The sequence below is a fragment of the Sorex fumeus genome, unplaced genomic scaffold (genome assembly GCF_029834395.1).
Source record: "Sorex fumeus unplaced genomic scaffold, SorFum_2.1 ptg000236l, whole genome shotgun sequence".
In the NCBI taxonomy this organism is placed as follows: domain Eukaryota; kingdom Metazoa; phylum Chordata; class Mammalia; order Eulipotyphla; family Soricidae; genus Sorex; species Sorex fumeus.
In genome coordinates this window covers 1,070,494-1,093,391 of record NW_026606293.1, presented here as the reverse complement: position 1 = coordinate 1,093,391, position 22,898 = coordinate 1,070,494, and the positions used below count along the sequence as shown (strand labels likewise).

At 43.5% G+C, this 22,898-nt stretch overlaps 2 pseudogenes; both read left to right on the top strand.

Moving 5' to 3' along the window:
- Nucleotides 1-7,508, top strand: part of LOC130018103 (RNA-binding motif protein, X-linked 2-like) — a 48,376-nt pseudogene extending 40,868 nt beyond the window's left edge.
- A 72-nt stretch (nucleotides 7,509-7,580) lies between these two features.
- LOC130018102 (RNA-binding motif protein, X-linked 2-like) lies at nucleotides 7,581-22,640 on the top strand (annotated as a pseudogene).
- The last annotated feature ends 258 nt before the right edge of the window (nucleotides 22,641-22,898 follow it).

Genomic DNA, 22,898 nt, shown 5'->3' with positions numbered 1-22,898 from the left:
AAATCAAAAACCAAAAAGGGAGACGTTGGAATCCCCCAGCCCTCAAGGCAGGCTTCCAAACATGGAACAACCCTCCTGGTCTTCTTTCTACTGTTCTTGTGTGGTACTTTGTTGCCTTACACCTCACATTGGTGAGATTGCCTAATGAACCCTTTGTTCTTTCTGTGTCTCTCGACTTGCCAGAACTCCATCCAATCACATCCAAGTTACAGCATTTTCTCTTTTGGACTTGGAGCACTCCTACCCCGGCCTAGCACCCCACAGTGCTCTGGGCTTACTCTTGGCTCTGCACTCAGGCAACTATACGGATGCCAGGGATCAAACCAGGCTGACCACATACAAGGTAAGCATCTTACCTGCTGCACAATCGTTCTAGCCCTAGAAATATTAAGTATAAGAGTCAAAAACCTGGTGGGTCTTACCGAATCAAATCAAGCCTCTCCAGATGAAGCCAACTCCTTGTCTTCTGAGTATTTTAATAGCTAGAATCTTACAGACATGTATATCCTAGGTAAGGAACCTATCGGGAAAATGCAGGTCAAAACCGCAAGGAGCTTGGTATTTATCAGCAAGGTATCTGTTACCAAGAATATTGAAGTGACAGGGATCTAACCTGGTGGCCACATGCAAGGCAAGGAAACATCTTACACTGCTTTAATATGGTCCCAACCTTAACAGTATTTACGTTTACATTACTTACCTCAATACGTATAAGTGACTACCTCAATTATCTGTTGGGTCTTACCAAACACATCAAGCCTTTCCAGATGAAACTTACTCCAATTCTTTAGAGTTGGTTCCTTTCTAGAATCTGACAGACACATACATAGAAAAAATTGTATATCCCAGGCAAGGAAGATTCAAATAACAATTTCCTATATCAGGAAAATGCAAATCAAATAAATAATAAGTTTATCGGTAATCAACTCTATTAAGAAAATAACAAACAAAAAATGCTAAATGAGATCTATTCCTGGGAGATGACTCAGAAAGCTGTAGGATGGCATCCTTTGAGGAAGGCCCATTGTCGATCTCTGGAACCATATCAACTTGTCTCACACATATAATGCTCTGTCTGCCCTCATGAGGCCATTCTGAACGAAGTTCTATATTGATCCCCAGTCTCACTAAAATTGTATCCAAATCAACAATATGGAATTCATACAGGTTACAAACCCTATGAAGCAATGCAGGAAATCTAACTCACTAAAATGATATCAAATTCAGCAATACAGAATTCAAACAGGTGAGAAATCCTATGGATTGTAAAGAATGTAGGAGGACATTCTCAATCAAATATGTTCACACTCACACGAAGAATTCATGCGGGAGAGAAATCTGTTGAAGGAAAAAATCCATTTGCAAAAAAGTTGTCCCGAGTCACTGTAAATCTCAAGCAGGAAATAAACCTTATAAATGTAAAGAATGGATGAAAACTTTTTACTGGAAATCTGACCTTCAAGGCTGCAGCAATACTACAGCGGGTAGGGCGTTTGCCTTGCACGCAGCTGACCCAGGTTTGATTCCTAGTATCCCAATATGGTCCCCTGAGCACCGCCAGGGGCGATTCCTGAGTACAGAGCCAAGAGTAACCCCTGTGCATTGCCGGGTATGACCCAGAAAGAAAAAATAAAAGAATATAGGACAAGAGTTTCTGTGAAATTAAACTTCACTGAACATGAAGAGATCTGACAAAGGAGATAAAGCCTCTGAGCATGGAATGCACATAAAGATTCAACGTGAAATAAAATTTCACTGAACATGAAAAGGATTCACAAAGGAAAAAAATCCAATGACTTTACACAATATATATATCGGAGGGATGGGGGCCTGCTTAGGGACTGCCCAAACCCTGCAAAACCTTCACCATGCCATTGGCAGGACCTCATTGCCTTGGTATTAAGCCTCTCCTGCAAATTATCTTACTGAATATTCAGGTATACTTGTCCTTGTGATTGAAATTCCAAGGATTTCTCAGAGTCAGTATGGGCTACCTGTGCTCTCCTTCCTGTACTTCTAGAAGGCCAGGTACTCAGGCCTATGATCCAACTCTGCCACATGGAAGCTCATCTACTTAGAGTACTCTACTTTATGAACCCTTGAAACAGACTCATAAATAGAACTCAAAAGAGGACAACCAGCCGCCAATAATCCTCCGGACACCCAAGCATGCCTGAGACATCAGGGTCACCTGAAGGATGGGGGGCCAGCTCGGGGAACTCCCAAACACAACCCCAGTAGCGCCTTGTTCCCATTCTGGGAGAACATCAAATAGCATTTGCAAGATCTTAAAGGGAACTTTAAGATCTACATGGAGCTAGAGAAGTTCTATAAAGAAGACCACACCTTCTACAAGATCATTGTGGGTGATTTTAATGCCAAGATAGGACCGAGAAGATCAGCTGAAGAACTTCACATCGGAACCCATGGCCTAGAATGGAACGAACAGGGTGAGAGACTGTCTGAGTTCATCATGTCGACCAAGACCATTCATGGTAACTCACAGTTCCAGAAGGCAGAATCTAAACGATGGACATGGGAGTCTCCCGGTGGACGATTCCACAACGAAATAGACCACATCATATTCAATCGACGGTTTTGCCTGACTGATGTCGCTGTTGTCCCAAAATTTCGAACGGGATCGGACCACCGTCTCCTTCGTGCAAAATTCTACTTCACAGAGCGGGGAGAAAGGGCTGCAAAGTTCAAAAAGAGAACTCCCAGAACGACCACCAACTGGGAACTCTTTGGTACTATTGCGGCAACATGGGAAGATGCCATTGTTGACAACATTGACGAGGAATACGATCGACTGGTTCAGCACCTCCATGAATGTGCGAGGAACGCCAAGAGAGAGATAGCTACAAAAAGTCGCCTATCTTCGAAAACTCTTGAGCTAATTCGCCAGCATGGTTTGGCGCATGCCTCAGGCAACCGCAAGCTAACGTCCGAGCTTGCAAAGCAGTGCAGAGATGCGATCAAGGAAGACCTCAAAGAGAGAAGAGCAGAAGTACTGGTAGATGCGGCAGAAGCCGGGAAAAGTATTCGTAAGGCCCGCCTGTCCTTCGCCAACTATAAGACCAAGATGACTGCCCTCCGACGTCCTGATGGATCCATCACATCCTCCAGAACGGCAATGGAGAAGATTATCCATGACTTCTACTCAAATCTCTTCGATAGCCATGTCCACTTGCCGACATACCAAATTCCACAGGATGGGTATGTCGTTCCCAACGTTCTCCCTTCCGAAATCCGACACGCCATTTCGTCAGTAAAGAAGCAAACAGCACCCGGCCCAGACAAGGTCAGACCTGAACACCTGAAGAACCTGCCGTCAGTACTCATCAATACACTGGCTCGGCTCTTCACTCGCTACCTGTCTGAATGCAAGGTTCCATCTCAATGGAAAACCAGCAGGACCGTACTACTGTTCAAGAAGGGAGACATCCATGACATTGGCAACTATCGCCCGATCTGCCTATTGTCTGTCATCTACAAGTTGTTCACTCAAGTCATCCTGAATAGGATTGGCAGAACACTAGATGAAGGACAACCATGTGAGCAAGCAGGGTTCCGCAAAGGATTCAGCACCATCGACCATATCCACACGATAATCAAACTCATTGAGGTTTCTCGGGAGTTCAAGATGCCGCTCTGCTTAACGTTCATTGATTTAAAGAAGGCCTTTGATTCTGTTGAGACGGAAGCGGTCATTGAAGCCCTAGCCAATCAGGGCATTCAAGCCCAATACATCAGGATCCTCCGTGAGCTGTATTGCGGATTCACTACCAGGATCTCACCATTCTACAAAGAAGTGATCGTTGATGTCAAGAGAGGGGTGCGGCAGGGTGATACCATTTCACCAAAACTCTTCAGTGCCACCCTCGAGAACATCATGCGACGACTGGAATGGGAAGGAATGGGAGTGAAGATAGATGGTCGGCAACTACACCACCTCCGCTTTGCTGATGACATTGTTTTAATAACACCAAACATCAGCCAAGTGGCACAAATGCTGGCCGACTTTGACCGTGAGTGTGGAAAGGTAGGACTACAGCTGAATCTTACGAAGACAATGTTTATGAGAAACAGTCTTGTTCCTGACGCCCCATTCGCTCTCAATGGAACGACCATCTCCGAATGCAACAGCTATGTGTACCTAGGTCGAGAGGTCAACATGACAAATGACCTGGCACCCGAGCTGCGCAGGAGGAAGAGAGCGGCTTGGAACGCCTTCAAGAACGTCGAAGAAATAGCTAAGAGGACGAAGAACCTCCGGCTCCGGGCACATCTCTTTGATTCCACTGTTCTTCCTGCATTAACATATGCCTCAGAGACCTGGGCCCTACGCAAACAAGATGAGAACGCCATTCAGGTCTCCCAAAGAAGAATAGAAAGAGCTATGCTTGGAATATCACGTTTCACTCAAATGAGAGAACGAATCCGGAGTTCTGACATCCGTCGACGATCAAGGATCAGGGACGCTGTCTCATTTGCCAAGGTGTCGAAAATCAGATGGGCTGGTCACGTAATGAGATTTAAAGACGACCGTTGGACTAGAGCTGTTACTGATTGGATTCCACGGGATGTCAAGAGACCGCGTGGCCGCCCACCTACCAGATGGTCAGACTTCTTTGTCAAGGTCATGAACGATCGGTTTGAGGCCCTCCATGTTCCCGGAGCGAAGAGATGCCATTGGGCTACACTAGCACGCGACAGGGACAAATGGAGACGTTACTGGCGCCCGCTCGAGCAAATCGACGACTAACGGGAAGTTAAGTGATTCAGTGAAAGGGAACTTCAACACCCAGAACCTCCAGAAAAAAGAATTTTCCAGGGGAAAAATGACCAGAGCCAAGACTGCTCTGTGAGAGTTTCAGTTACTGAGCCCCCTTTGCGGTGCCCACACAGACCCTGAGAGCTTCCTTCTTAAGAGGCCTCCCAGGACCGTCTGACCCTGATGGATGTTTGTCCGGTGACCATGAACAGGCAGGCAGATACTTGCGCAAAACTGGACTCATCTATAGATATCCCCAGGTTGCAGCTGCTGCCATAAGACCCTTTAATGTACAGATGTTTACCTTGAATGCTATGTAAAGTTCTTGTTGCTGACCTTACCATGTATGATTATATTGCTTTTGCTTGTGACTGGGCCGCTCCGGATCCTATATAACAGCCTGTAGCACTCAATAAAGTCTTTCCCTTTTCTTCTCTGTTTCTACACTGCACTCTGTCTCGTGTCTTCTGTTCATTCGGTCGGTCCCTCCTTGCACCTACGGACCATAGGGCCACATCCGCGGGCCGGAGGATTGGTCTGGAGGGGCCCCCCGCACATGTACTAATTTCCTTCTGCCCCTATATACTCACTGCTTACCATGAATAAAGTTGTATAATGACCACCAGACGTTAGTCTGTGTCTTTTGACCATCCGTTGATAGTCTAATTTGCCTACCAGCTCCATGCACCAGGTAACCATACAGCCTGACAGTTCACCTGTGTTCAACACAGGTCCGCCATGTGCAAGGCTCACACCCTATCCACTTAACATTTGCTCCAAAGAAGCCTTGTTTTAATACTTATCATCATGATTTCCTAAGATATCTCCTGAAATATGCTGCAGTGCTTCCCAGTGCCAGAGATTAGTAAACACCATAGGCACACCGCCAGAGCATTTTGTGGAGCACACGTCCCATTTATTCTCAGTATATTTTTACAAGTTTCTGGAAAACAATCTCTTGGGAATTTCCAGACTACCATTCTGGTCTTTAGTTTTTCAAACCTTAACAAATTTAACATGAACCAAAAACAGACGGCCGCTCCCCAGAGAACATGGAGTGGAGGGTGAGCAAAATAGGGTAAGGGGCTTAAGGGATGCACTTTCCTTTCAAACGACTCCATTATAGAGAATCCCTATTAACCGTGCAGCTCAATTCTCCCCTGTAGGCACTATGATCCTCCACAAAGTATTCTACAGCTCTTCTGTAGTGTTCATTAAAACTCCATGATTCTTCAGAGACCCAGAACAAAGTTTAAGGACATCTGTTAAGGGACCTACAGAACAAATTCTGAATACACAGTAAGTGTTCTAAGGAAAGAGAACATGCAAGAACATGCAAGTGTCCATCTACTGACACTGAACAGGACAAAACCCAGAGCAATTAAAAGAGTGTGGCCCTTAACTGTAAACATCTAGTCAGAAACAACCAATCTGGTGAAGATAGCTTTAAAAAAATTTTATTAGTGACAAACCATGAGGTACAGTTGTAGACAAAGATAGCTTTGACAGGGAGGAAAGGGTAACACCAGCTGGTTCTGTCAGAGCTCACAGGCAGTGGGGATGGCACAAAAGTGAATCGAAAGACTCACTCTCAACGTGCAAAACTCAAAATGGGGAAATAGATCAGATCCCTGCCACACCAAGGAAAGATGACAGCCTTAGAGATTCAACCACTAACAGCCAGGTATATAAACACGGACAAGTACTTGAGAGGAAATTCTGAAGATGTGCTTGTAAAGTGGCAGTCAAAAAACCCATGACTTTTGTATAAATAAATAATGAAATAAAAGAGGGAGAAATTGAAAAAATAATCCAAGTGCCCAGTAGCTTAACAAAAGAGGAGAAATCCCAATACAAGGAAAGCTATGAAACATTATTTAAATGAAGGATGCCAGGGTTAAGAAACACATTCCTTGCTTATAAATCAGGACGACAAATACTGTCAAAATGGAAATACTCTCCGAAGCACTATAAAATTTAATGCAATCCCAAAACATATCAGTTAAACATCCATGAAATTCATTTGGAAAACAACCCCCAAGTAGTCAAAGCAACCCTAGGGGAAAAACATGGGAAGCATCACATTCCAACTTCAAAGTCTACTACAAATCTGTAGTAATTAAAATCAAATGGGACTAGAATAAGGAAAAACTCTCAGATCAATTGAAAAGAATTGAAAATTCAGAGAGCTAAAAGAAAAAAAAGTAAGAGAGACCACAAATGTCCCAAAAACAATAGAAATGAGATCTGCCTATATGGCCCCAGGAGTAATTCCTGAGTGCATAAGCCAGGAGTAACCGCTGTGCAACGCTGGATGTGACCCAAAAAGTAAAAAATTTAAAAATTAAAAATAAAGGAAACTGTACAACATTTAAAAAAAGAGGAGGACGGGGATGGTGCGATCAGGCAGGGGGCGAGGGGGAGAGGAGGGTAAGAGGAGGGGGAGAGCAGAGCAAGGAGAGGCAGAGAGGAAGACCAGGTAAAGCCACGTGGACATTAAGAGCAGAGGGAGAAGAGGGGAGAGGAGAATGAGAAAGGAAACGGGGAGGGGCAAGAGAAAAAGGGAATGGGAGGGCGAAACGGAGGGGGAAAAAATCAAAACTGTCCACGTGAGACACGTCCCGGTTCTAGTGCGCATGCGTTGCCCGCGTTAAGGCCCGACGTGCCTAATCTCTTCCGGTTTGAACGATCTCTTCCGGGGGAGCTCCAGTCCAATGGGATTGCGCGCTGAAGCCAGGCGACCGTTAAACGGCTTTTTCCGGGGGTCGTTACATCGGCATCTTGCAGCGGGAACCGGTGGAAGATGAAGTAAGCTCCGGCTGTACTCCGTGGAGTGTGGGAGTTCGGGGCTGGAGGATTGGGATGCGGGGCGGGAGGAGCTGAGGGAAGGGGCTGGGGGAGAAGCGTCCGAGGAGGCGGGGGTTGCGAAGTCCGGACAGCGCCGAGACTCTTCCAGGGGAGCCCTAGTTGGGCGCTCTCCGTCGCCTGGCCGTTTCTTTACTCTGCGGCAACTTCCGCAGCCCGTTGACGAAAGTGAAGTTAATCAACGAGGTCAAGGAGCGAGGGGTCCAGCTGGGGTGGCGGAGAAGGTGTCCTGGCACTCCGAGTACAAGGACAGCAGCGCCTGGATCTTCTTGGGTGAGTTCTGCCATGGTGCGCCTCGGGTTCCCCCCAGCCTGGCTTTCGAGGGAGGGTTTCAGCCTTCCGCCTCTCTTCTCCCTGGCTCTCGCGCCGCCCCCCCCCACCCCCTCCTCGTTTAGGTGACACCCAGCGATGGTCAGGCGTCACTCCGGGCTCTGCATTCAGCAGTTCCTTCTGGCGGTGCCCACAGAACCAATGGGATGGTCCAGGGATGGTGCCAGGGATCGAACCTAGGTCAGCCTCATGCAAGACGATTGCCCTACCCGCTACACGAGCGCTCCAGTCCTGCCGGCATGTATTTCTGCTTCTTATCTTGGGGGCCACACCGGGCAGTTCTCCTGGGTTTCTCCTGGCTCAATGCACGGTGTCTGGGGAATATATGGTATGCCAGAGATGGGACCCATGATTTTGGCCACGGTCACGGCAAGCGCCATACCCACGGTACTATTTCTCCGGCACCCTTATTTCTGTTCTTTTTCCAGGTTTTCATTTTTTCCCTCCTTTTCACACCCCCCATTCCCTCTTTGTCTTCCCACTCCCCCTTTCCTTTCTCATCCCCCTCTCCTCTTTTCTCCCCTCCCCTTCATGTCCACTTCCCATTCCCCTGTCCTCCTCTCCGCCTCTCCTTGCTCTCCTCTCCCCCTCCCCGTGCTCTCCGCGTCTTCTTTCCACTCCCCCTGCTCTCCCCATCCCCTTTCCTCCTCTTTTTTTAACGTTGTACAGTTTTCTTTATTTTTATTTTTTTTAACTTTTCGGTCACACTCGGCCTTGCACATGTCTCACTCCTGGCTTCTGCACTCAGGAAGTACTCCTGGGGCCATATAAGAATCTGGGAATCAAACCGGGTTGGCCACGTACAAGGCGTTTGCCCTACCTGTGCTATCGCTCAAGTCCCTGTCCTCCTCTTACCCTTCTCATCCTCTAATAATCCTCTCCCTTGTTCCTATTTCCCTTCCCCTTCTCCCCATCATCCTCTTTCCCTCTCCTCTTCCCCTTCTCTCCCCTCCTCCTCTTCCCCTTCCCTTCCCCGATTTTCTCTCTCCCACTTGCCTTTCCCATGCCTCTCTTCCCCCCACTTCTTCCCTCTCCCCTTATTCCTCCACCTTCCCCTTTTTTGCCTTCCTCCACCCCTCCCACCTCTCCCCCTTTTCTCTTCCCCATGCCCTCCCTCTTTTCTTTTTCCTTACTTTCCTCTTCCCTTTCCCCTTCCCCCCTTTGCCCTTCTCTGTTCCACCTCTTCCCCCTCTTTCCTTTCTCCTCCCCTACCCCTTACTCCTCTCTTCTCCTTCCCCCTGTTCCTCTTCAGTTTCCCCCTCCTCTCCTTGCTTTGTCTGGGACACATTCCTGGCTGCTTTGAACAATGTCATGAGTCGTACTAATAAACGCGTTTATAGAGGTTGGACATGTTTGCATGAGGATTTGCTTTGGTAAATTGCCTAAAAGTTTTCTTTATAATCCTTAGTCTGTGTGAGGTAGGGTTAGTATTTGCATATTCAAATTGATTTTGGGGGGCAAGGAGATAGTGGGTTAGGAGCGTAGATTATTAAACTAGGTCTGATGTCCCGCAGCACTAAAAACCCTGCTCACTGCTTCAACAGGTGTAGCCTTGGTGGCCCCAGAGCACTGCCAGGTGGCACTGGAGGTTCCCCAATCTGCAGTGTCAGTGCAGCACCACATCCTTGGGCCCTTCCAGTGAGTTGTTTGACCCAATATCCATGGAATGGTCCCTGGGTTCTGTTTGTAAGGCCCCTTGCAGACATTTGATTTTGAAGGTAGCTATGGTAGATAATGAGCAGATGACTTGAACAATTTTTTTTTGTATTTTGGGCACAGTGCTGCTCAGGCTTACTGCTGGTTCTATGCTCAGGGCTTCTTTCTAGTGGGGCTTGGGGAACCATCTGTGGTGCAGGAAATTGAACCTGAGCAAGCTGCATACAATACAAATGCACTAATTGATCTAGTATGCTCAGGTCAACTTTATTTATTTGTATATAAACACACACATATATATGTATGTGTACACACATATGTATACACACATATGTATGCAGATACGATCATATCTATACACACAAATTTTGGTTTGGGGGCCACACCCGCTGTGCTCAGGAGTTACTCCTGGTTCTACATTCAGAGATCACTCTGGGCTTGGGGGAGTCATATTGGTTACTGAGGATCAATGTTGGGGTAAGGCTAGCATCTGCTATATTCTCTTTTACATGCTGATAATGTATTTTAAGAAATATTTGTCATGTTGGAAACTAACTCCTTTGTCTACAAAGTTTTGCTTGTGAAGGCCAGCAAGAATATTCGGGTACGGCCTTGAAACTTGCTGACCTTAGTTGCATACCATTTTACCACTTGCCATTTATGGTCCCCTGAGTACCTCTAGGAGTGATCCTTTCGCATAGCTGGATTTCGCAACATAATTGAAACAAAACATTTTAAAACCTAAAAAAAGAAATTGGGGGTTTGAGGAAAGATTATTTTGCTCCATTACTGGTTTTCTTTGTTGTTGTTGTTTTTGTATTTTTATTTTATTGAATCATCATGAGATAGTTACAAGCTTTCATGTTTGGGTTACAATCACACAATGATCAAACACCCATCCCTTCACCACTGCACATTACCAACCACCAATATCCCTGGTATACCCCACCTTTCCTACCCTCCCCCTGCCTCCATGACAGACAATATTCCCCATGGTCACGGTCACGGTCCTCCCGTTGTTCACTGATTTGCTCGAGTGGGCCCAGTAACTTCTCCATGTGAGACTTGTTGTTACTGTGTTTGGCATATCGAATACATCACGGGTAGCTTGCCAGGCTCTGCTGTGCAGGCGAGATTCTCTCGGTAGCTTGCCGGGCTCTACGAGAGGGGCGGAGGAATTGAACTCGGGTCGGCCATGTTGGCTGCGTGCAAGGCAAACACCCTACCACTGTGCTGTTGCTCCACATTACTGGTTTTCTTGACCTTTCCATGTTGAAACTTAAAACTTTTTCTATACTTCTGGTGTACTGCATTCTATCAGATGGTGAGTTCAGATCCTCTTTTTTGGTAACCTCAAGGCTAGGCCTAGATCTGTTGCATAGTGCATGCTAGGTCAATGTTTGAACTGAAGTGTGATTTTTCTCTTGTAGGAAGACTTCTTTGTGAACTGACTAAAGGGGATGTTATCTGTGTCTTCTACCAGTAAGTCCGCTTTCATTTTCTGCTTCATGGATTATAGGTATCATTTTCTTCCACGATGATAAAATTTGTTTCCTTACATATTGTAGACTGACTGGCATTTCTCCAGAGGGAGAGCTCAATTCAAGTTTTTGCTTTAGTTATACCCAGGACATAGATCTAGAGCTCTCCCAGTGTGGAAAACCCAGCAACTCGTCTTGAGGCTTCTGCTCTGCTTCTTTTCCTTTTCTACTTCTTTTTTTGCAGTGTGGGGAATCCTTCCTGACTCTGCTTAGGAATCACTCTTCTATTTTCTCTATGGCTGTTTCCTTGATCTTTCATTGAGACTTTTTAAACCTGGTCCTGCGGTAGAGCCGATTAAAAGACTCCTAGAAAGCTACAGTTCCCCTACAAAGTTACTTTTTGAACCCCTACAAACTAAGGATAACAGCCCTTCTCTGCCCGCACCTGTGTGACACTTTTCACTTAGGGCAAAGTTTGCAGGATTTAGGAGGAAAAGCAAAATATTTAGGTAGCAGTTTGCTTTCTTTGTTTCCAGATAGGTGTCAGGTTACTGAGCCGACCAGATCTCCTCTGGCTGGACAGCTTAGGGGACAGTAGGTTCTGGTCAGGGGATGCGTACCATAGAGGTTAGAGGCCCATGGGAAAGAAACTTGGCAGTGTTTGTGAGAAGTGAACCATGGGTATAGGTTTTGGGCACCCCACTCAGGCTGAGGGCTCTGGCAGGAGTAGAGGTGTCTTCCTCCTAGCTTTTGGGTGTTGGGGAAATTCACAGTAGGTACAGCCCAGGATTATGTCGTTTCTTCATGGTATCTGTTCCTGGTCTAGTCTCTCATCTAGGGCTTCATCCTTGCATATCACCTGCCTGCAGACTGGTCCATGGATCCATTGATCTAGATGTTTCTATCTTGTTTCTTTTGAGTGTTGGTCAGCTAGTATGTGTATTCTAGTTCTTGCTCCACCGTGCTCTTAATGAAGACCTTTTGCCATTGTTAATAATGCCGTTGAAAAATATTTTTGATTTAGATCATTTGTCTAGGGTTTGGTTCGAACAGAGTGGTTGACTATGTGGAGTTACTGTGAGGGACTTTGGAGGGTTATGGAACTGTCTTTGAAATTTCGGAAAAGTGTTTTATCTGGAGACTGAAAGCTAAGGACAACAAACAAACATTGGCAAATTCACTACAGAGTTTTGTTTTTTATTATCAGAGAATTACATTAGTAATTACAACTTGTGAAAAAAATGGTATTGAAAAGAATATAGGAAGGAGGACCAGAGAGTACAGTGGTTAGGGAAGCAGGAAAACACAATGGTAGAATTGTCTTTTAATTGTTGGCAATGTTTCCAGTAGTTTGCTGTTGTAAATTAAACCATAATATACATTTTAGTATGCAGCTCTTCTTTGTGCAATTATTGGATTAATGTTGCCAGTTTTCTCTTTACTGATTTAAATTTTTTTTTAGTTTTGAGGCTGCACCAGTCTCTGTTTAAGTATCCTTTCTGAAGAGCTCAAGGGACCATATGAGGTGATCAAAGATGGATTGGTTTTGTGCAAGGTAAGCAGCCTGGCTGCTGTCCTCTCTCTCCAGTCCCTCTTTGCTAACTTTTAAATATTACTTTAAGATGTATTTATATTATTGTCAGATTGCTCACCATAAAGGTCTTCCAGATTTTGCCTCAATAGAATGTCCCTTTTTTCTTTATTCTAATCAGCAGAGATTTGTTATTTAAAAATATATTTGCCATTGACTTTCTTAAATTTATTTTATTAAAGACTTATGTTTTCCAAAGTCATTTGCAGTTGAGTTTTAGACATGTATTTCAAAACTTATCCTACTACTGGTGTTCTCTTATTCCCTCCCCAGCACAACCCCCAAACCCCCACACCATTGCCCCGCCTGTCAACTTGGCAAGAACATTACAAAGTTTCAGTGGTTACAGCTTAGATATAATGGGCTATTTTGGGGTCACACCCAGCAATGCTCAGGGGTTACTCCTGGCTTTGCACTCAGGTATTAGTCCTGGTGGTGCCCTGGGGACCATCTGGGATGTTGGGGATTGAACCCGGGTGGGCCGCGTGCAAGGCAAACGCCCCACCCGCTGCGGTATTGCTCAGGCCCCTAGATCCCATTTTTTTTTTAAGATTTTCTATGTACTTGCTTACTCTTTTACTTTGCTTTTAAGTTCACCATCAGTGACATTAAACATCTTTTTCATAGATCAACAGGTCTATGAAATTCCCTTTAGTATGTTATGTACTTTGCCTATTTTTTTCTAGTGGTGTGTTCCTAATTTTCATAGTGATTTTACAAGGCTCCTTGATAGACTATGCATATTAGTTTTGTTATATCATTTTATCATGACACTGTCACTGTCGCTGTCACGGTCACTGTCCTCCCCTTGTCATCGATTTGCTTGAGTCAGCCCAGGAACGTCTCCATTGGGACATTTGTTACTGTGTTTGGCATATCGAATATGTCCCTGGTAACTTGCCAGGCTTTGCCGGTTTTATCATGTATTTATTGATGTTTAAAATGTGATATATTAGGCTGGACAGAATACATAGATTAAGGTCCTTCCCTTGCATACTATTTTTAACTACAATAGTGGCTCAAATTTGGGCACTGGAGCGATAGCACAGTGGTAGGGCGTTTACCTTGCACGCAGCCAACATGGCTGACCCGAGTTCGATTCATCAGCACCTCTTGGAGAGCCCGGCAAGCTACCGAGAGTATCTCGCCCGCACGGCAGAGCCTGGCAAGCTCCCTGTGACGTATTCGATATGCCAAACACAGTAACAACAAAGTCTCCGATGGAGACGTTACTGGGCCCGCTCGAGCAATATGATTTCTTGAACACAGCTAGCAGTTGTCACTGAACTTCTCTGGGTTTCCTTCTCCAATTTGATGTGTGCTAGAACTGTGCCATCATTCTTTTTTGATGAGGAGTTTTCAATTTGAGACCTAGAAAGGCCTTTTTAACCGGTTCCTCTACTGTTTCTTTGATTTTTATCTTGAAATACCTCTTATATTCCATGTTCATGTATTTTATGCTTTTATTTCAAAACTAATACAGAAAAATTATAAAATGTAAGGAATGCCACTGTATCCCCTTAGCCAAGTCCCTGAATATTACTATTGTAACTAATTGTTATTACTATTTATACCTGTTTGACGGTTTCTGATTTTACTAAATTATCAGAGAGTCCTTTGCAAGACATGATTTGTGTGTTTGGACCATCCCTGGCGATGCTCAGGAATTACTCCTGGCTGTGCACTCAGGAATTACTCGTGGTGGTGCTTGGGGTAGCATATGGGATGCTGGGGATTGAACCTCAGTCACAAGGCAAGTGCCTTTGTACTGCTATCCAGCCCAGTACCAAAATCCTTCTGTTTGTTTTTCAAAAAAAATATGCCATCAGGAAATTAACTCTGATACAGAGCTATTATCAAACCTTTCTGTTTTATTCATTTTCACCCCGTCTCAAAAAGCCCTCTTTTTGTTTCTGGGCCATATCCAGTGGTGCTTAGGGGCTACTCCCAGTACATTACTTGGGGTCGTTCTCACTGGTGCTCAGGGGACCATGTGGTGCTGGTGATCAAACCTGGATCTCCAGCATGCAATGCAGTTGTACCAGCCCTTTGAGTCATCTCCCCAGCTTGCTGATAATCTATTATTGTAGGAGAAATTGCTTTCTGGTCCTTGATCTGTCATGTAAATTATAAAAATCTCTTAGTCTTTTTAATTTTGCAGAAAGTTTTAGGGTTAATATGCTTGTCTTGAATGTGGCTGACCCTTTTTTAATCCCCAGCACCACAGATGTTCCCCTGAGTGCCTAGATTGAGCCCTGAACATAGAAAAAGCCTAGGAGTAACCCTCCAAGCACCAGTAGGTATTTATTACAGGATACAACACATTTTAGGGAGTTCATTTTTTAAAAGTTTGTGTTGAGTATTGATAACAGGGTCTCACATGTACTGTAATGCTGAGCCACCTTCCTGGCCCCTATAAATTTTAGTGCATAGAATTTTGTAATCATCACCTGAATTAGATTGAATATCAGTTCCATTACCCTCAAACTTCCTTCATGTTGTACCTTTTGTAGTCTTTCCTTTGATTTTATTTCTCTATTTTTCTTTGAGTCTGGGCACTCCCAGCTGTGCTCAGGGTTTACTCCTGGCTCTGTACTCCATGATTACTCCTGGTAGGCTCCGGGGACCATATGTGGTTTTTGTTTTCTGGTTTTGCTTTTATTTTATTGGCCATTGCCAGTGGTGCTCTGGAGTTGATATTCTTGGCTCAGTAGTCTGAAGTCATTTCCGGTAGACTCGGAACGAACTCCACCTCCCTCCCACACCGTCGTTTGATTATTTTTCATGGGAAATTGTATCATTCATTCATGTTTCTGGATTTGGAATCAGTTATAAGTGTTTCTACTCACCCACTGGTCTGATTTTTTTTTTCATTTATATGGCTTTAGTGCCATAAATTTAAATCCCTGATCGTTTTAGATTTATTTTTATGGATTTTTTAAAGATACAGATTCAATTTGTCTTTTCAAATGACTATTTTTTGTAGCACTGTTTGTTATTTTACCCTCACAAATTGAAACATTAACCATACCACATTTGTATACTAATTCATATATGCTTAACTTTCTTGTTTTTTTTCTTTCATTTTATTGGTTTGTCTCTTCATGAGCACATACCAACTAGTTAATCATATGAGCTCTTCCAAGTTTTTCTCGTTCTTTTTTCTTCCTTTTTGGGTCACACCCGGCAATGCACAGGGGTTACTCCTGGATTTGCACTCAGGAATTACACCTGGCGGTGCTCAAGGGACCATGTGGATTGCTGGGAATTGAACCCGGGTTGGCCACATGCAAGGGTAATGCCCTATCTGCTGTGATATCACTCCAGCTCCATTCCTAGTTATTCTTTTTTTTCTTTTCTTTTTTTTTTTATTTAGTGAATCACTATGGGAAAAGTTACAAAGCTTTCAGGTTTAAGTCTCAGTCATTCAATGATCAAACACATTCCCCTTGACCAGTACTTATTTTTCACCACCAAGAACACCAATATATGAGCCACAAGAATGTTGGAAATTGTTCACAAGAATTTAACACATTCATTATTCCAGCACCAATTCCACCACCATTACACCTTCTCACCCCCATTATTTCGGATTGTCCTACTGCAACTTAAGCCTGCCTTCAAACCAAGTCCTAGATAATACATTTTGTATTACTTGTTATGAATAATGCATTAAAATGATCCAAAAATGTTTTCTTATTGGTATATGTGTGAATATTTTTGTATCTCACCCTAGAGCCATTAAGCCGAACAAGGAATATTTTTATATTTATTTAAATCTCTGTTTCTTTGGGGAGATATAAAAAGTATTACTAAAAGTACAATTTATACTTTATTTTTCTTTTGGGGTCATACCTGATGGGGCTCATGGCTTATTCCTGGCTCTGTTAGAGGTGACCCCTTGTGTCAGATCTCAGGGCCCATATGTCATACCAAGGATTAGGCCAAGTCTGTCACATTTAAGGCAAGCGCTTTGACCCCTGTACTCTCTCTCCAGCCCTGATCAAGTCCATTTTCATTATTTACTTACTCTTTGTTTTGTTTTGGCCATAGTCTGCGTGCTCCGGGCTTATTGCTGGCTCTGCATTCAGGAATTAGACCTGGCAGTGCTTGGGGGACCTTATATAGGGAATAGAACCCAGGTGGGATATGTGTAAGGCATGTGCCCTATCCACTGTACTCTTTCTCCAAACCCTCAAGTTTATTTATTTCTTTATTTTTGTTTTTGGACCATACACGGCAGCAATGCTCAGGGTTTACTCCTGGCTCTGCCCTCAGAAATTTTTCCTGGCAGTGCTTAGAAGACCATTTGGGATACTGTGGATTGAATTCATGTCTGACACTTGCAAGGCAAGTACCTTCCCTACTGTACTATTGCTCTGACCCCTGAAGTTTTTTAATTTTATTTTTCTTGCTAATTATAAATGTGGCTCCTACTCCATTATATATTTCTAACCAATCACTGTTTGAATTCAAGAAAGTGGTTTATTTGTAATTATATCCTAGTTTTAAGAAAAATTTTAATTAGGCATTGTGATTTTTAAGTAAATCTTGGACTCTTAATTAAGAGTATTTTGGGTTTTCTATAGTACAATCACATCTAATCTTCAAACAGATATGGTTTCACCTTTTATTTCTGATTTATATGTTTTCTCCTAATTGCATTGGCAGATAACAGTACACTGCAACACTGTCCTCCCGTTGTTCATCGATTTGCTCCAGTGGGCACCAGTAACATCTCCATTGTGGGACATGTTGTGACTGTTTTTGCCATATCAAATACGCCACAAGGAACTTGCCAGGCTCTGCCATTCGGATGGGGTACTCTTGGTAGCTTCCCGGGCTCTCCAGGAGGGATGGAGGAATCGAACCTGGGTCGGCTGTACACGCAAGGCAGACGCCCTACTCTCTATGCTATCACTTCAGCAATTAAGTAAGTAAAAAGTTCTTGGTATCACTTGAGCTGTTTTAGTACTTTCTGTTAAAGATTCTAGATTTTGGCAGAAATCTGTGTCTGATTATGTTTATAATGTATTCATCAATTTTTATTTGTTCTTTTTGTTATTTGGCACTATCCAGTGATGCCTGGGAACTTTTCCCAGCTTAGTGCTGGAGGATTACTTCTCGTGGTACCTGGGGGAGCATTTGGTACCAGGAATTGAGCCTAGGTGTCCTACTTGCAAAGCATATACTGAACTCACCACTGAGTTTTCTGCTTCCTGTTTTCTTTTTCTGACTCTATTAAAAATACTAGTTTTTGTTTTCCTGCCTCACCTGGCAATACTCATGGCTTTGGGCTCAGGAATCATTCTTGGTGGTGCTCGGGAGAATGAATGAGATGCCGGGGATTGAACCTGGGTTGGCCGTGTGCAAGACAAGCACCTTACTAGCTATACTGTTGTCCCAGTGACACCGAGCTCTACTCAGAAATTACTCCTGGGTCTGTGCTCTGGGATGTGTCCTGGCAGTGATGGGTATGTTAATTTCCGTGGGAGGCATGCATTTTGAATCTTAAATACTATCACTATGTTTAAACCTTTTACCTTTCTTTTTAATTGAATCACTGTGAGATAGACCCTTACAAAGCTGTTCAAGATATAGTTTCAGTCAGTGTTCCAACACCCATCTCTCCACCAGTGTACATTTCCCAGCACCAGTGTCCCCAGTTTCCCCTCCCACCACGCTTCACCTCCCACTCTCTAGACTTCCTCTGTGGCAGGAACTTTTCTTCACTCACTTTTTAAATGGGACATTTCCTATTATATTAACTTTTTTATCTTTTTTGGGGGTGTTACACCAGTGGTGCTCAGGGATCACTCCTGGTGGGTTCAAGGAATGATATGGGGTGCTAGGGATTGAACCTGGTTGACTGCATACAAGGCAAGAGCTCTACTCACTGTCCTGCTTTAGTTCGCTTGGTATACCTTTTTGTTGTTAACCTTCATTCATCATCTGGTTCTAGCTTTGTCTTTTATAGTCAATATTTAAGTTTTGTTTTTCATCCATTCTGAACATTTTACTTCAAATAGTGTGTTTTTTTGGTAAATAGACATGGTGAGATCGTTAACATAAATCTGGTACGGAATAAGAAGACTGGGAAATCCAAGGGATTCTGTTTACTTTGCTATGAAGACCACCGGAGGACAATTCTGGCTGTTGACAATTTTAATGGCTTCAAGGTGAGTAAAAGTATGAAGCAGAATTTGGCTGAATGTTTCTGATGTAATGGTTTGGTTTGATTTTTCCCCTGATTCACACAGGCCTAGGGGCCACTAGGATGAGACAATAAAAGTTTCAGGGATGTGGGGAAATTGTTCTAGGAAGCAATAACATGGGCCTCTGCTCCAGTCAGCACTTTTTTCTTCCTCAGTATTAGCTATACCACCACCCACCCAGGGAGGCCTTTGTTTCTTACCTTTCCCACCTCACCACTGTATTTCTCCAGCCCAGGAGAGTTACTCTTAGAGAATTTGTCACTGATTGCACCAGTAATAAGTAGTTACGAGGACAGCATGGAATGGGGTTATAGGTTTTCATTTTATGGATCCTATATTCAAAGTCAGTCAAAGAAGGGATGGTTTTCAAAACATTTTTTCCCTCTTTGGTCATACGTAGCGATGCTCAGGGTTACTCCTGACTCTGCACTCAGGAATTACTCCTGGCCTTGCTGAGGAAACCATATGGGATGCTGGGGATCGAACCTGTATCGGCCACATGCAAGGCAAATGCCTTACCCTCTGTGCTTTAACTCTGGCCCCTCAAAACTGTCTTTATTTATTTATTTATTTTGGGTTTTTCTTATGACATCTGGGGATGCACAGGGACTCCAGGCTCTACATTCAGGAATTAATTCTGGCCTTACTGGGGGGAGCATATGGGATGCTGGAAATCGAACCCAGGTCGGCCACGTGCAAGGCAAACGCCCTATCCTCTGTGCTATCTCTCCAGCCACTCAAAAATGTTTTTAAGTTGGAAATTGGATAGATGATAAGAGGTAGATTAGACTTAAAGGTAAAACTAAAATCAGACCTTGTATTGGAACAATAAAAGCTAGACTTTGGGAATGTTGGGTGCCTAATGACTATAGAATTAAGTATCTATTAGAGAGTGAAGTGATCCTACAGTTGGTAGGGCTCATACCCTACTTGTGCCTTACCAGGGTTATGATCTGGACACCCTATATCATCTGAGCACATTCAGTATTGTTTCAATAACCCCCACCATCAAAAAAGAATTTTTAAGTCTATGCTTAAAAAAATGAAATGATGTTGATTAATGTGAGTGATGACTATTTTGTTGTTTGCCCAGAGTTTGTATTTAACAGCAAAAGTATCAGTGTGGGCTAGTCACAAAAATTCCTGGAGTTTTTTTTTTTTATATCATGACATCAATACAGCACAAAAATATTTGTATGGCACACAGGGGTAAACTGACAGAAGATGCTAGTGCACTTGCCTCAGGGGCTCAGTAGCCCTAAGGCCTGCAGAGAAAATTGCTAGCTGGGAAAGAGTACTCAAACACAACAGTTGGGCAAACAGTGTTGGAGATTTCCCCAGAGATAGAGTTAGCAGGAAGTTTTTGTGGGTCACTTCGTTTGGTAGGAGGGCTGTCTTTGCTGATGCATCGACTTTCTGTCTTAGTTCAAAGGACGAACTCCTCCAGTGGATCATGTGTCTAACTATAGGGCTCCTATGGACTCAGATGAATTGGATACTGTGTCCAGACTGCTTCAGAAGACGGGCTGTGGGGATTACACACCTACAAACAGTTCATCTAAGGACTCTGAAGATGACAAACCAACAAAAAAACACATAAAAGGTAAAATTTTATGACCAAAAATGATTCCAGGTGGTCTTAATTTTTTTGATGAATAAAGCTGTTTATTGAACGATAAAAAGGTAAGTTTATTTTCAAATAGGAAATAAATGTTCATATAACCAAAACTGTTAAGAAATAGTGACATAACCAAAACACAGAGACAGTCTACAGAATGGGAAAGGATATTCGCCAAATACACATCTGATAAGGGGTTAATGTCAGAGATATACAAAGTACTGGTTGAACTCCACAAAAAGAAAACATTCAACCCCATCAAAAAATGGGGAGATGAAATGAATAGAAACTTTCACAAAGAAGAAATCCGAATGGCTAAAAGGCACATGGGAAAATGCTCCACATCATTAATCATCAGGGAGATGCAGATCAAAACCACAATGAGATATCACTTCACACCACAGAGACTGGCCCATATCCACAAGAACAAAAGCAACCAGTGCTGGCGCGGATGTGGTGAGAAAGGGACACTCCTTCACTGTTGGGGGAATGCCGACTGGTTCAGCCCTTTTGGAAAACAGTATGGACGATTCTCAAAAACTTAGAAATTGAGCTCCCATTTGACCCAGCAATACCACTCCTGGGAATATATCCCAGAGAGGCAAAAAAGTATAGTCGAAGTGACATCTGCAATTGTCTGTTTATTGCAACACTCTTTACAATAGGCAGAATCTGGAAAAAACCTGAGTGCCCGAGAACAGATGACTGGTTAAAGAAACATTGGTACATTTACACAATGGAGTACTATGTAGCTGTTAGAAAGGACGGAAGTCACGAAATTTGCATACAAGTGGTACTACATGGAAAGTATCATGTTAAGCAAAATGACTCAGAAAGAAAGGGATAGACATAGAAAGATTACATTCATCTGGGGAACATAAAGTAACAAAATAGGAGACTAACACCCAAGAATGGCCGAGATTAGTACCAGGAATTTTACTCCATGGCTTGGAGGCCAACCACACATACTAGGGGAAAAGGGAGCTCAGATAAAGAAGGGAACACCAAATAAAGGTTTCGGGATGATCCTTCCAGGGTGGGAGAAGCATGCAGAAGGTAGACTATAGACTAAACATGATTGTCACCCATTGACTCATTTGCAAACCACAACACCCAATAAGAGAGAGAACAAAAGGGAATACCCTGCCACAGAGGCAGGGTGGGAGGGCGGTATGGGGGGTGGGAGGGATACTGGGATCCGTGGGTATTTGAGCATTGTATAATTGAAACCCAAGCACAAAAATGTGTAAGTCTGCAACTGTATCTCATGATGTCTCACTATTAAAAATTTTTTTATTAAAAAAATAGTGACTTAGTAAACTTAAGTTTATTTCAAGATACAAGTATAGAATCACAATGTTTTTCTTTTTGGTTCATACCCGGCAATACACAGGGGTTACTCCTGGCTCTGCTCTCAAGAATTACACCTGTTGGCGCTCATGTGACCATATGGGATGCTGGGAATCGAACCCAGTTCGGCAGTGTGCAAGGCAAACGCCCTACCTGCTGCGTTATTGCTCCACCCCTATACTGTTTTAATTTATCCGACTTCTCTAGAGAAACGTAAATTTAAGGAATATACTGATGGGCTTACGAACTTTCTAGAAAATCTTCTAAGACTTTTACAAAGCTCATCATTTTTAAATTGGAGGATGACGATTGGGATACTTTGACTCTTCATCTTATAAACCTTGCTGGTTTTGCTGTCTTTCCATGAATATTAATATACTATTAAAATTTAAATTATTAAACTGGATGATAATAGTACAGTGAGTGGGTTGGGTGTTTGATTTATACACAGCCAACCCAGTTTTGCACTCTTGCATACTATGTGGTCCTCCAAGCCCCACCACCCCAACTTCAAATTATTTTTGGGGGGTGGGAGTCACACCTGATGGTGCTTTGGCTTACAACTGGTTCTGCATTTGATCTAGTGTATTTAGAAAATAGGAAACTTTGGGGAGAGTTGTATGTTTTTTCATTTCCTATTTGTTCCTCCCGTCCATTTTTTTTCTCTCCAGACAAAAAGGAAAAAAAGAAAATGAAAAGCGGGAGGTACAGCCAGATCCACCAGTCTCCTCTTCATCACCCAGAAGCAAGATGCTAAAGGAAAACAATTCCCTTGACTGTAAAAAGTTCAACAGCAAGAACTCTGAAAAGGTTCAGAAGTAAGAGTCCAGGAAGGGGCTGAAGCAATACCACAGCTCCTCTGAGGTCAGGACAGCCTACCACTCCGGAGCAGAGGCCCAAGACAGGGAGCCAAAGAAGAAGCCAGACAGGAACACAGGTCCTTATGTAGGAGAGTGGAAACGGAAGAAAAGAATAGGCCTAGGGACAGAGATCAAAGGTCAGATACCCACTTTGG